This window comes from Solanum lycopersicum, chromosome 2, assembly GCF_036512215.1.
Source record: "Solanum lycopersicum chromosome 2, SLM_r2.1".
In the NCBI taxonomy this organism is placed as follows: domain Eukaryota; kingdom Viridiplantae; phylum Streptophyta; class Magnoliopsida; order Solanales; family Solanaceae; genus Solanum; species Solanum lycopersicum.
Window position 1 is genome coordinate 48,795,939 of NC_090801.1, and position 14,716 is coordinate 48,810,654.

A 14,716-nucleotide genomic window follows, 5' to 3' on the forward strand; every position below is an offset into this window, starting at 1 on the left:
AATCCCAGAACTACGTTGTGACTTGATCCTCTTCATTGAGTTACGTAGGCGCTTAAAACCATATTCTAAGTTCAATTGCATGAGTGTCAAAAAAAAGTTCCCACTTAATTTGTCGCATGAAAGTCAAAGCGATATGTATTTTATTTTATCTAAGTATACACGTTGAAGTGTTCAAATCCTCTAAGTATGAAGGTAAGACTTTAAGTATGTAAGTAGAAGTCTCCAAAGTCTCTAAATACGCATGTAATAGAATTTCATGCCATAATGTGGGTGAGGGTTGTCCATTGTGCACCTTAAGCTAGCCTTGTTGCGGATTATCCTTCAATAGATCTTTGAATTTCTATGCTTTAAGGTCTTGTCCTTTTACACCTTAAGCTAGGCCTTTCACAGGTGTATACTTAAAAGGATCTTTAAATTTTCATGCCTTAAGGTGGACAAGATTTGTCCCTTTGCACCTTAAGTTGGCATTTTCACTGGTGTATAGTTAAAAGGATCTTTAAATTTCCATGCCTTAAAGTGGACAATATTTGTTCCTTTGCACCTTAAGCTAGCTTTGTTGCGAGCTTATCCTTTGACGAATCTTTAAATTTCTATGCCTTAAGGTGGACAAACTTGTATTTTTACACCTTAAGCTAGAGTTTCTACAGATTAATCTTTAAAAGGATCTTCAAATAACATGCATTATGGTGGACAATATTTGGCCCTTTGCACCTTAAACTAGTCTTTTAACGGGTTTATCTCCCTCAAGTTGGTTAAGTATTGGAGACCTTGTAACACCTTGAGTTTATTTTCTAGGAGGGAAGATTATACCGTATTCTAGTAAAGCTTCAAGTTGGTTAAGAATTCGGGACCTTGTAACACCGTTAGTTTATTTTCAAAGGCGAGAGCGTTACACAATATTCTAGTAAATCTTCATGCTTAAGCATTCGAGACCTTGTAACACCTTGATATTTTTCAATGTGGGAGGGTTACACGGTATTTCAGTAAAGCTTCAAGTTGGATAAGCATTCGGGACCTTGTAACACCTTGAGTTTATTTTCAAGGCGGGAGCCTTACACGATATTCTAGTAAAACTTCAAGTTGGTTAAGTTTTGGGACCTTGTAACACCTTGAGTTTTTTCAAGGCGGGAGAGTTACACGGTATTCTAGTAAAAAATCAAGTTGGTTAAGCATTCGGGGTCATGTAACACCTTGAGTTTATTTTCAAGGAAGAAGCGTAACACGATATTTTTAGTAAGCATTCGGGACCTCGTAACACCTTGAGTTTATTTTCAAGGTAGGAGTATTACACGTTATTCTAGTAAAGCTTCATGGTTAAGCATTTCGGGACCTTGTAACACCTTGAGTTTTTTCAAGGCGAGAGCGTTACACGATATTCTAGTAAAGAATCAAGTTGGTTAAGCATTCGGGGCCATGTAACAACTTATATTTTTTCAGGCAACAACACATTTTTGTGTGATAAATATTTCCATTATGTAGCCTCCGTAAAATGTAAAATTGCTTTTGCTGATCTACAAAAAAAGGAGGAAATTACAAGTGAAGGAGAGATTGTTACCCATCAAGATGTTTGAGACTCGGAAGGTATTAAATCTTGAATCTTAGATATTTTTAGACCTTTGTGTCTAGATTCGGAATCATTAAGCGGATTGAGATTTCATCGTTCCTATGTCAAGACACGAGATTATTAGTAAAGCCACACAAATTTGAAATTTTTAGCATGGCATGTAGAAATATTCCAATGGTATTAAATTTTAAATTTTGTATAAGTTAGATATCGAGAAGCCTAGTTTTGTAAAAATCAAACAGTTTATGATTTCGATTTTTCTAAAATGAGATATGAATTTCTACGACAGACATGTCAAGCTGTGAAAAAGTGACGAAAATAAAAAAAAAAAGGAAGATTACCTACAAATTGTGTTCAACTCAGATTAGGATTCTTAGAGGCTAATCAACCCTAAACCCTAGTTCATGCCTATATAAACGATACTAAATTCTCTTTAAAGGCATCTCAAAAATTCCATAAAGAGATCAAGATCTTGAATAATCTGCAAATTGATGGATTATTCATATATAAAGGTCAAATTAAATCATCCTAGTCTGAGAAATACGCCACTAACAGCCCTCGAATCATAGATAAATCTTAAAAGAGTAGATTTGAGGGATCAACAAAATTGTACCTGCAATCTATCTTGATCTATAAAATCATATTTTTCCATATTTTATTTGTATGATTTATTTATTTTCCATTTGTTTAAAATTTGTTGCAAACAAGAGCATCTTACAAGCCATTATTTAAATTTCACGGCAAAGTCATAGGTAAGTACTTTGAATATAGGTTTTCCAATGGTAAAGGCCCATCCACAAGATTCATGTCAAATCAAATCCACACGAAATTGGGTTGTAAGGTAAGCTATTGGAATATATAAAGGCCTGGAGCATACTAAGTCCAATGTTAGGGGAACACATGATCATGGGTACACAGTGCTTAATGCGTACCGTTTTACTCGAAAATGAATAAAAAATAAAAAAAGAAAAAATGAGTTTTTGAAAAAAATCGATTAAACTTATGATTTAAGAGAAATTGAATTTCCAAAAGAATAGAGTCACCACTAAATTTTTTAGTAAAAATAAAAAAAAAACGTAAGGTTTACAAAATGATTTAAGCAGATAAAAATCAATTTGAAAATAGGTTCGAAGTTCATTGAATTTTCTGAGAAGGTGTTAGGCCCTCAGAATGCCTGTTAACTGGTGGTTGACATGCTATTTGACTAAAATGACTTTTCAAATAATTTCCAAATTTTAACTGAGTATAGAAAATTCAATATTTATTCATTTACTAAACTCATAACTATTTTTTCTAATTAATTATTTTGAAGGGAAATAAACTAAAGGGGATCATTCTAGAGGGAATAAACTTAAGTGTTGACAAGACTAACAAGTGAAAAAAAGGACCAAGTAAAAAGAATATATATATATATATATATATATATATATATATATATATATATATATATATATGCCATACAGATATTGGCTCAGAGTATGACCAACCAAATAATCTGGTTCATGCTCGTGTGAATGAAAATGGTCGATTGGTAGCATCAAGGGTTCATGACTTGGATGAGATCAAGAAGATTTTTGAGGTAATGCAAGTCAGTAGTAACATTAACATCATATAATATTATTTTGTCGATATTTATGATAATACTTTTAAATTGTAATTTATAATTTAATTTAATAATTATAAAAAAATATAATTTTTAAAAGTGGAATGACCCGACAAGCCTGTAGTCCACATACTTGTGGGTTGGGCCGACCGTTTTCTAGCCCTCACCAAAAATGGACTAGCCCAACCCGACCCGTAAAATGTCAAAGCATGTTTGAGTTAACCCGAATGGGGTGGGCTAGCTAGCCCATATTGACAACTATAGTGATTGTTGATTCATAAGTTGTCTCCAAGAGAGAAAAATTCTAATATCTTGGGTTTTTGGTCAGAGGTGGATGGCCCTACACTTGTCCGTTGATGGAGACGGTGCTGACTGGGTGACCGAGCCGAAGGGAGCCATCCAGAAGGCTAACCCGACCTTCACGGTGAAGTTTTTGTGGTTGATTGTCCGCCACTGCCTTTCCCCCACAGCCGCTGATAATATAGTCACATGAGATCGAGCAGTACTGATGGCGGCGATGATAGCCGGGTTTGAGGTGGATTTTGCTTGGCTTCTACAGGCAGTCATGCACGAGAGGTCTTTTAAGGTCACAACTACTTACCCTTTCCCACGCATGATATTTTCCCTATGCAGGTCCGTAGGTGTGTCTATATGGCAGGTTGATCAACTCAAGACCCCGCTGGACACTGTTGATATCGGCCTCATCAGGGATGAGGCCAATGAGTTGGCTCCACGAAAAGGGCCCGTCCAGAGTTGCCTCCACTTGGTGACAATTTGGCTGATACGGTAGCACAAGCCTGCACGGCTACGTAGGCGACTTCCACTAACACTGCCCCGGTCGAGTCTATCCCGGGTAGTAGCACTGCCCCGAGCTCCTCTCGCTCAGCACCTTTCCCCGCTCTGGTCCCGCTTTCTAGGGTCCATAAATTAGAGGCACAGATGGCTACACTTCTGCATCACATCCAGCCTTGGATGCAGAGGTCTATTGCTGAGGCAGAAGAGCGCTTGGAGAGGAAAATGGTCCAGCACACAATGCGGAAGATCGCTGAGGTTCATTAGCACTTGGACACTTTTGAGTTATGGGTTTTAGCTCGACCATCCTCTCAGGTGGATGTGTCAATCCTTCAGGCTGGGGTCGACAGTCTTCGCATAGACATCAACATGATCTTAGAGGCTAGGGTTCCTGAGTCTGAGGCCCCTTCTTCAGAGCCTGCTGAAGACACAGTGATGGCGGCCTTATTCGCCACTTCTGAGATTCCACCACTTCCCCCTTGAGAGCATGCCAAGAGGCGTAAGGGTCGAGAGGAGGATGAGGCTCGAGTACAGAAGAAGGAGCGCCGTTAGATGGAGGCTGCGAGGAGAGCCTCACTTGCTGATGAGGAGGTGCGTCAGATGAGAGCAGTAGAGTTAGCTGCTGAGGCGTCTAGCTCCAGAAATGTGGAGATCGCGGGAGGCACCACTGATAGTTCTGTCGATGCTGTGGACACTACTGAAGGTGTCCAGATTATAGAGGTAGTGGGTTCCGGGGAACCGGACCCACCAGCTTGCTGATCGTCGGTGTTTTGCGCCCCAGGTTTGCTTCACCTACAACTCTTGTATTTCAATTTTTTTATTCATTGGGGACAATTGCATGTCTTTTTTGTTAGGGGTGGGGTAAATGGACAGTGAGTACTAGGGTGAAGTCTGAGTAGCCCAATTCACTATCCTCTTTTGGGGTTTTCTTGCCTGTGTTCTTTTTCCCCAAGAGACTGATTATTTTTTCTGTTAAACCAGCATGTCTATATCTTGTGTACATAGTTTAATTCTGAAGCATGATGGCTAAAATGATATCCTGATAAAATGAAAAATGATGCATGACTAGGCATAGTAATTGATAAATGTGTGGGTCTAAGCATGACATAGAGGTACACCACTGCATTACCCTAAGTCTAAAATTCGAACTAGGTGTCTGATAATCTGGTAGAGTAATGAGATGTCAAGTGAGTGTGACAAAGATTTGAATAGTCCACTATTTGTACTGAGCTAGAACATGCCTGGTTAGTCCTGCTAAAAGTAAGCTGTAATATACAATTAGGAAAGGATCATAGGCCCTTATTCAATATAGCCCATTTTTAGCCTAACTAAAATAAAACTAAATGAAATTTATCCTTCTTTGATCCAAATGATTTGAGCTTAAACTAGACCTTCTTTTTTACCCTAACTGATTTTTTCTGAGAATGTGTTGGCCCTGGTCCCTCCTTGGATATGTGCACCTCAGCTTATGCCAAAAGCATAAGTTGAGGGTGGCTAATGGAGTAAACAACCCTTTTTTATGGCCCTGACCCAACTTTGGGTATTGTGTACTTTGACTCATGGCAAAACCATGAGTTGAGGGTGGCTATTATGAGGAATGCTCTGGAAAGTGGGGTTGAAAGAACAAAGAGAGAGAAAGAACAAAAGTAAAGTGACTCAAGAATTAGTTGAAAGAAATGTAATATATATATATATATATATATATATATATATATATATATATATATACACACACACACAAGAAATACAAGCAAGAAAAGAAGAGAATCACTTACACAAATGAAGAAAGAAGGGAAAATAGCAAGGTGAAAGAATATGAGAAACTGGGGAAATAAAATGATAGAAAATGGTATGTTTAGCCGATATGTCAAGGAGGGCAAAAAGTCACTAAAGTATACCTAAATATACCATACCTGACTCTGAGCCTATGTTACAAGCTAAGAAAGTCCTATCGTGATCCTAAGAGTTGTATAGCGAACTTAAAGTAGTGAAAATAAGGGCAAGATCATGGCAATATGTATGAATGACTGTGAATTTGTTCTGAGGGTGAGTGTTGAAAAGTAATCCTTATACTCAAACTTAAATCATTGTGTGAAAAATGAGGATTTTGTTTTGAAGTGAGGACACTAGTTGCAATACCGGAAATATTAGCACCTCGTTGAGAAATTGAAGAAGATAGGTGTTAGTGCATGGTGAGTCTGTGTCATGATCTGATTCCACATAATTCAAGCCTAATAGTGATAGCATGCATAAACATGATGAGACTGATAACCAAATGATTGCGAAAGATAAAACATGGATACTATTGTACAAATATTTTTTATTGAGTTATAGTGCGTCGGTTGAGGACAAACAACGAATTTAAGTTGAGGGTGTTGATATACCGTGGTTTCACGGTATTTTTAATACTTTTTCCTTATGTTTAGTGTGTCCAAAAGCCTTTTTGTACTAATTTTTATGTAAGTTTCTCTTTGTTTGCAGGAAATCTGTCTAAAAGATGAATGCGGAGGTTTTTGAGCAAGAAATACAGAAAAGTACCACATACGGAGCTTGTGACGGTTCATCGGGTTCGTGACGGTCCGTAGGTGGCATCGTAGTGCAGCTGATGAAGGAATATGTGGAATTCTGACCAAGTGTGGGGTTACGGAGTGCGTGACGGACCGTCGTAGCCATGACGGTCCATCATGCTGGTTCGTCATGAAGATCAGAGAAGTAGTCCCAGTACCCAAATTCCAAGAGTTCAAGTGTTTTGGAACGGAGACCCTCGACGGACCGTTGTGACTGTGACGATGCGTCATACCTGCCGTCGAGGGTAATGAAGAGAGCAGAAGAAGAAATTGCACAAGTATGGGACGGCGGAATCCATGACGGTCCATCGTGACCATGAGGATCCGTCGCGAGGTCCGTCGACCCAGCCGCGTTTTGACAGATTTCCAGCAAATAGAGTCCTTATTTAATTAGTTTTTTTTTTATAAATAGTTCGAAAAACCTCATTTTTGAGGTTAGACTCTTGATTATTTTTAGACTCTTTTTTAGACTCTTGAATATTCTTAGACTCTTTGTTATTGATTGTTGGTGACTTTTGGTGATTAATCAAGTGAACTTTTGGATTTTATTCTTTCTCATTGAAGTAAGTGCATGAATTCTTATATTACATATTTGAATATTGTGATTATGACTATGGGTAACTAAACTCCATAACCAGGGTTGTGGGAACCATAGGTGAATAATGAAGTAAAACCTAACTAAAATAACAATTCTAGAATAGTGTCTTGCATGTATTGATAATTCTTTCGCTTAGAAGTCTTTTTAACGGATGACCAACATTAGAACTCGCCTTAATGCTACTTGCCGGACCAGGAGGTAGATAATAGGAATAGAATTATCAACATAGATTTAGTGTATACTATCTAATAGGCTAGTATTGATTGGTACGAGGTAATAACTTAGTCAAATATCAAATACGATGCTTAATATGAGGTAAAGGTAAGAGTTAGTTTAGCAACACAGGTAGCCGGACCAAGGTGCGGAGTGAAATTTTCTAGATGTCGAACCAAGGATTTAGAAATACATAACTTATCACTTTGCATGCAAGATACTAGGAAAGAATTGTTATAGTTAGAATTATCAAGTTATGAATCTGTGGGGAACACGTAAACCCTAGTTACTTTTATTAATTGATTAAACTCCAACATTTGAAGTTGTTAGTTGTCTCCTTTAATTTCACTAGTTATTTTCATTTATTTAGAAATAGAAAACCCCCCTTTTACCATTTTTGCTTTCCAAGGAAATAATTGACTGAACAATAGTAATAATAGAATGAAGTTAAGTCTAAACTATTTTGCTCGTGGAAACGATCCCAACCTCATTAGTTGGGTTATTTACTTGACACGACCGCTTTACTTCTTATTTGAGAAGTAAGTTTGAGTGTATCAGGTACACATAATATTCCTTGGTACTTCAACACACCATCTTTCCCTTGTTGAAAAGTCAATACTCATTGGTTATGGACACTTGCCTTCAAATCAAGCAAAATAGGGTCTTGATCTTGCTTTTCTTTCACCTCTTACACTAAGGACGACTCAGCCCTATTAGTGAAATTATGCCTCCATTTGTGGAATCCATAAGTCGGACTCCCAATTGTACAAGCATGTGCACATCTTTAGCTTAGTCCCTCTTATCTTCTTCCACATAGGAAGTACTTCCCATGAAAAACATGCTTCAGGCTTCAGCAATCACATTAGCCTTACCTGGCTGATAAAGAATACTCATGTCATAGTTCTTCAATAATTACAACAACCTTCTCTGTCGGAGGTTGAGATCTTTCTAGGTGAACACATATTGGAGGCTCTTGTGAGTGACAATATTAACATGAACACCATAAAAATAGTGGCGCCATATCTTTAAAACAATCACTACTGCAACAAATTCTAAGTTATGAGTTGTATAATTCTTCTCATGAACCTTCAACTATCAAGAGATATAAGTTATAACCTTGCCATTCTGCATCTATACACAACCCAAGCGAACTCTTGATGCATTTTTAGTTTTTTTTTTAAAAAATGAATTCCTAAATATAATAATTTAATTTAACTATAACAGTATACTTTGAAAAAATCTGTACAATTTCCAATAAAAAAACCCTACAGGAAGTATGCAAAAACCGGCCATCTTCTAAACTAACAGAAAAATTGATTGAGTTTATTATTTGGTAAGGATTATAAAAAATAATTAATTTTGATACAAATTTAGAATGATTTTTTCTTATATGATATTGGTATTAAAAATTAAAATTATGAAATACTCCATTTGGCTAACAATAGTTTTCTACTACTTATTTGACACACACCTTTAGAAATAATAAATAATAGTTTTAATTACTATAATGCCCTTTGAATATATTTAATTTAATGCTTTGGAAAATGTATAAGACATTGAATAGTATTTAATAGCAAGTGAGCCCTTCACTTTGTCAATATGCTGCTCACACAACCTGTACTCCTTCTATAAAAGCTCCCAAAATTCTTGTTTACATCGCTTCACATATCCAGAATCTTCTAAGTCCACTTCCATTCAATAAAAAACAATAATCAATGGCTTCCCCGTAAGTATTCATTTGCTTAAGTTTTTGTTAATTGTTAATCAAATGTATTTAATTTGTTCAAAATAGCTAGTAATTAACATTAATCATTTAAAGAAGTATCGATTAAGGGATTGAGTTATGTTCGAGGTCCATTTGTTTCTTTGAATGTTGTATAGGGTAACGAGGGTTCTTTGTTATGAACTCCAGATTCAAAAGAAAAGTATCTAAAGCAAGATTTCATGAAAAATAAAACATCAAAATAACAAGATACAATATAAGTACAACAATAGATAGTGGTTCCCGTATAAAATTCCCTTTGTGGGGGTCTGACCCCTACAAGTTAGCAGAGAAGGGAGAGGAAATGGATCTTGACGAATCGTCATAATTAGTGTAAAAGTCCTTATATCGGATGCCTTATGAAATTGTCCATGTTTTTTTATGTCTAGCTTTAGTTTTGAGTGATCTACTATTGAATGGTCTTATGAGGAGTTGAGTTAGCTACAAAGTTAATTTCTTTATCCGTAGGATATTTCAGTTGAGTAACTTTTATATGTAATGAAGAAGATGAAGTGTTACCTAGTAATGGTTGTATGGTTGTTGTTGGTGGTGGTCGGAGTTATCTCTGGGAACTAGTTGATTGGCCATTAAAAAAAAAGGAAAAAAGATGATAAAGTGGGATGTGAGGTTTGGGGTTTGTGTGTGTGTATGTGATTCAACAAAGCTATTTGTTTTAAATATAGGATAAATGGTTGTACATGTATGTTGTATGAAAATTGTATATTTTAGTTTTCTTTTGATATGGATGTTCATGGGGATATTCTTCTATTCAGATAGGAGTGTAAAACACCTTTTACCACCATCTCTGGATTCTACTTCCCAACCCCCATCACTCTTCGATGGAACTACCAGGTTTGAATAAATATTTTCTCTTATTTCTTTGTCTTCGTTATGAATAATGTGTTCTTTCTCATCATTGCGATTTTATTTCTCCGACTGAAGATTGTGATCCGAGTTGATTGTGTTGTCTGAAGGTTGTATATGAATTATCAATGCCCCTATTCTCAACATGTGTGGATTACAAGGAATGTTAAGGTTTGCCTTTATACCACTTCCTCCAATCTAATTTATCGAGCTTTTCTCTTAGTAGATTGTTCTTTAAACAAGGAAAACTTTCTATATTTGGAGACTCTTTAAACTTGAAGATACCATTTTACTCATAATTTCATATCTTTAAAGCCATAAAAATGTCATGAAATGTATAAGACCAAATGTCGAAAGATAGTTTTGATATAGTTTCATTTCTTTTCAAATTTCATGTCCAGTGAAATGCTGCCACGTAAAATAAAAAAGAGGGAGTATTTCTAAATTTTGTTTACGTATTTACAAGTACACTACGTGCAACAAGAAGAAGCCCTTTTACTAGGTGTAAAAAAGACTAGTGCGCAACGATTGATGAAAAGCAGCAACTTCTTAGAATTTAGATAGTGTTGGAACCCTTTACAAGGGGTTGTTTGCTGCTCGACCGGAGAGAAGAAATTCTCGCGAATAGACATAAGACTTCAACTCATCGTATAAAACTCTTATCTACGAAAAACCATGGGTCTTCTCTTGAATTTTAATATTCGTTAAAATTTTGATGATTTTTAATTTATATATTCACATTCTATGTCAAAAATATTCGGTTTGGATTAGCCCATAGCTCAAAAGTTCTATACTCATCAGAAAGGAAGTGCTACGAATTAGAATTGTTAATTTTATTTATGTCGTTAGTTATTTTAATATTTGGAAGTAATTTCTATTATTGTTGAAATTAATCAGCCCATGTATTCTTATACCTGTCTAGATAAACTTTTTAACATTTTGAATTGCAGGGTTTGCAAGACATGATCAAGTTAGTTCCAATTAATCATCAGAACAGGCCTGATTGGTACAAGGAAAAAGTTTATCCCAAAAATAAGGTAATTTTCGACAATACCAACTTTAATTTTTAAAACCCAATTCACTTGTATTTGAAATCTTTAGCCAGTACTTTGACAGAGGAATTTGGCCTTGCTGTAAATTGTATGAAAACTCCTGAAGAAAATGTCCATGAATTTTTGGGAAAAGGATTTCTCTTTCTCTTTGAATTCAATGACTATTGACAAAGCTAGTGCATACATGTTCAAGTCTTATCTTTCATATGATTGATGAAAGTGAATTTAATTCTTTAGGAGAGAATGCATCTCATTTTACGTGAAGAGTTATATATATTTTCAACTCTTCGCAGGTGCCTTCCCTAAAGCACAACAACAAGGTGATCAGAGAGAGTTTGGTTCTGGTTAAATATGTTGATTGTAACTTTGAAGGACCATCATTCATGCCGGATGTAAGATGTGAAATTTCAGTATGATCCTTTTTGTGTAGGAAAATCTTAAGATGTAAATTGATTAAAAAAAATAAATATTTGCCAACTAATGCAGGACCAGGAAAAGCGAAAATTTGCTGAAGAATTGATAGCTTATAGTGACACTACATTCGTCCCAGAAGTATACTGATCTTTCGCAAATGATGCACGGAAACTGGCTGGTGAGAATTGAGCATGTGTTTGTTGAAACTCATCATGTTTTGTTTGTTAAATGTTTCTTATGTAAGTTAACAGTTTTAACACTTGTACTAGGTGCACAATTTGATTACCTAGAAAAGCTCTCCACAAATTCGACGATGGGCCTTTCTTCCTTGGTCAATTCAGTCAGGTCATTACTATCTTTCATTTTCTTTTCCTCTCCAATAATGTTCCATGTGAGATGGTATCATTTTCAAAAAACATACTCAACAAGTAGTACAAAGTAGTGTGGTTGTACTTTTTTCCTAGAATTTCAAACTTCATAGAAGTTTTTGATGATATGAAAACTCGGTTGTGCTAGGTTGACATAATATATGCTCCATTTATCTAAAGTTTCCATGTTTTTATGCCAGAGGGGTTTAACTATGACATCACAACCGAGAGGCCTAAGCTAGCCAAGTGGATTGAGGTATGACTTATATTCGATTTGGAGTGTAAAGTATGATTAATATATTTATACTATATAAGAAATTTTATTATTCTTTAGATTAATTTAGTTATATTAGATGTTGTATACTAGAATGTTCATCACAATAGAAAAGGATCCATGACTTTCCGTTGGAAAACATAGAGACTAAGGCTTGTTAAAATTGCATTTCTTTCCTTTGGTAATGGCGTAAAATTCAAGGCTAGTTGGTTGGTTCATTTTTCATGTATAATTTATGTACATTATAATGAAGGTAAGCCTTGAAAAAACAATAAAGTTTTCTTTGTGTTTCTTGTAAGTCTTGCAGACTCTTCTCTTCCGATGCACCCATTTACATATTTTAAGAGTCTGATCAACATAACACGTTACATATATAAGTTCAAGCCGTGGAATCAACCACCGGTATTTTTATTAGGGTGTCTTCATACATTACACCCCTTTGGTGTGCAGTATTATCCTAATTCTGCAGCGTTAAAGTGGGATGCTTCCTGCACATTGTTCTATTTTATTTGTGCTGAATTAATCATCTCATAGGAAATGAACAATTTTGACGGATACAAGCAAACAAAAGTCTTGGAACAAGAGAAAATGGTTGAGTACTACAAGAATCGCTTTCTGCCGGTACCCACTTCGCAAACAATAAAGCAAACAATAAATACATTTATTTATTTTTCTTTTTTGGTTTGAGAACCGTACATATAGCTACTGACATTTCACTATATATGTGTTTTCTTTTTTCACAGAAAGCTTGAAACTTCAAAAATGCATTGTCAAACACAGATGAATGTTACAGGGGCTAGGACTTTGGTATGAAATATGTTATGGAGTTCTATAATAATATGCACCAGCAATAATTTGCTCTATGTTTTTTTATCGTTAGTGTTTGGAATTGTATTTTCCTTCTAGTACCTAGAGAGACTTGTATTTTTATTTTTATCATAGATGTAACAATCATGCTGTGAGTTAATTTCTATAAAAATGGTGTTTTATAATGTTTTTATTATTATTTAGTATTTTTTTATGGTCTCATAAACTGTATATATTTTTTCTAATATTTTTTACTAAACTATAAAAGGGAGCTTCAAGTATGCAAACAGCTAGTAGGTCAACATGTTGGTTTGATCACTTTAAGGGTGTTTTTGGAAATTTTTGTGGTTCTTTCATTTTAATTTGTTTGTTTTATTTTATATTCTTTTATATATTTAAAAAAGAATTCATAAAAAGAGTTTTATATAGGAGAATTATTTTTTAATAATATTAGAATTCAACTCCATATCTTTAAAAAATTATACGGCCTCATCTGCTAAATTGAAGTAATAGGTGGAGCTTTCGGAGTGACTTTCACTCCATGTAGAGTTCCTTAGAAAGCATGAGTACTTACCAAAGGCAAAAAACCCACTGCTAACAATCACGAAAAGATGTGGTGACAGAGGATCCACCTACTGATGGCCTCGTAATGTATAATATCATAAAATGGTTACCAACATGAGATGCAAACCATTTGCATCATCTTTGTAATCGAATCCGATGAAAATTCCATCTTTAACATCATCTTTCTAAAAAAGTTCCACTCCACTTTATCATATGCTTTGCTAATATCAATTTTCAAAGTAACGAATCTTGTCTTTCCATGTGTTTTTCCTTTTAAATGGTGATTGAACTCAAATGAGATAATGACATTATAAAGAATAAATATTCTAAGAATAAATGCACTTTGGGCTTTATCAACACAATTCTCCAAGAAAAATTTAATACGATTGGCCAAGATCTTGCAAACGATATGATCAGTAATAATACATACAGAAATCGGTCTTAGATCATAAACGAGCTCGTGTTACTTCTTTTTTGGAATCAAAATATTTTTTTGAAAATTATTTCCTGTAATGACTCCATTGTTATTGACAAAACTAAGTATCACATTCATCACATATTTACCATTTATAGCCCAAAACTCTGATAAAAACTCAAATTCATCCCATATGGACCTGACGCCTTATCTAAATGCATTGAGAAGACAACTTCCTTTACCTCATCAATAATGAAAAGTCGATTCAAGGATGCATTCCGATATGCTGCAATTTTCCCTCAATCCTATCAAGAATTTTGTTCATGTATCCTTACTCAAGAATGTATAATGATTAAAAAAGCTATAAATTATGCCCTCCAAAACACTATTCCAACCATTATTTTCTCTTGTATTAAGATTAGCAAATCCGAAATAATAAAAGATGAAAAAAATAGAAGAACTATCCAAGTTCTCAGAACTCATTGTTTGTCCTTAAGAAAATTAATCCTGGCAAGTCCCCCAGGTTGTCGGTTAATTCCTCGCAAGATAAAAATGATTAAAAATTAAACAAGTAGTGGTACCTCAAACTTCAATAATTTCAACAAACTCAAAATGACAGCAATAGATCGCATACACAGACACGATCGGTTAATTTTGTTTTGTTAGAAAGGTATGCAAGAAAATGTAAGAATTCAATGTAGAAAATGAGTGAAAGTCACTCTAATTATAGAAACAAAGGTAAAGGTCACAACCCCTTTGAAAATGTACAACCTTTCACTTAGATCACAATCCTTCGACAAAGTCACAACCCTTTCGGAGAGTCACAACCCTTCATTTCATGTTCACACCTTTCCAACCC

At 35.1% G+C, this 14,716-nt stretch overlaps 1 long non-coding RNA gene across 2 annotated transcripts; it reads left to right on the top strand.

Moving 5' to 3' along the window:
- Positions 1-11,399: 11,399 nt before the first annotated feature.
- Positions 11,400-12,054, top strand: LOC101256755 (uncharacterized). Of its 2 annotated transcripts, none has more exons than XR_011214585.1 (3): positions 11,400-11,607; positions 11,699-11,774; positions 11,998-12,054. It is a non-coding gene; the product is annotated as an uncharacterized lncRNA (long non-coding RNA). The 2 variants fall into 2 exon arrangements; XR_011214584.1 differs by lacking the exon at positions 11,998-12,054 and adding an exon at positions 11,946-11,972.
- The last annotated feature ends 2,662 nt before the right edge of the window (positions 12,055-14,716 follow it).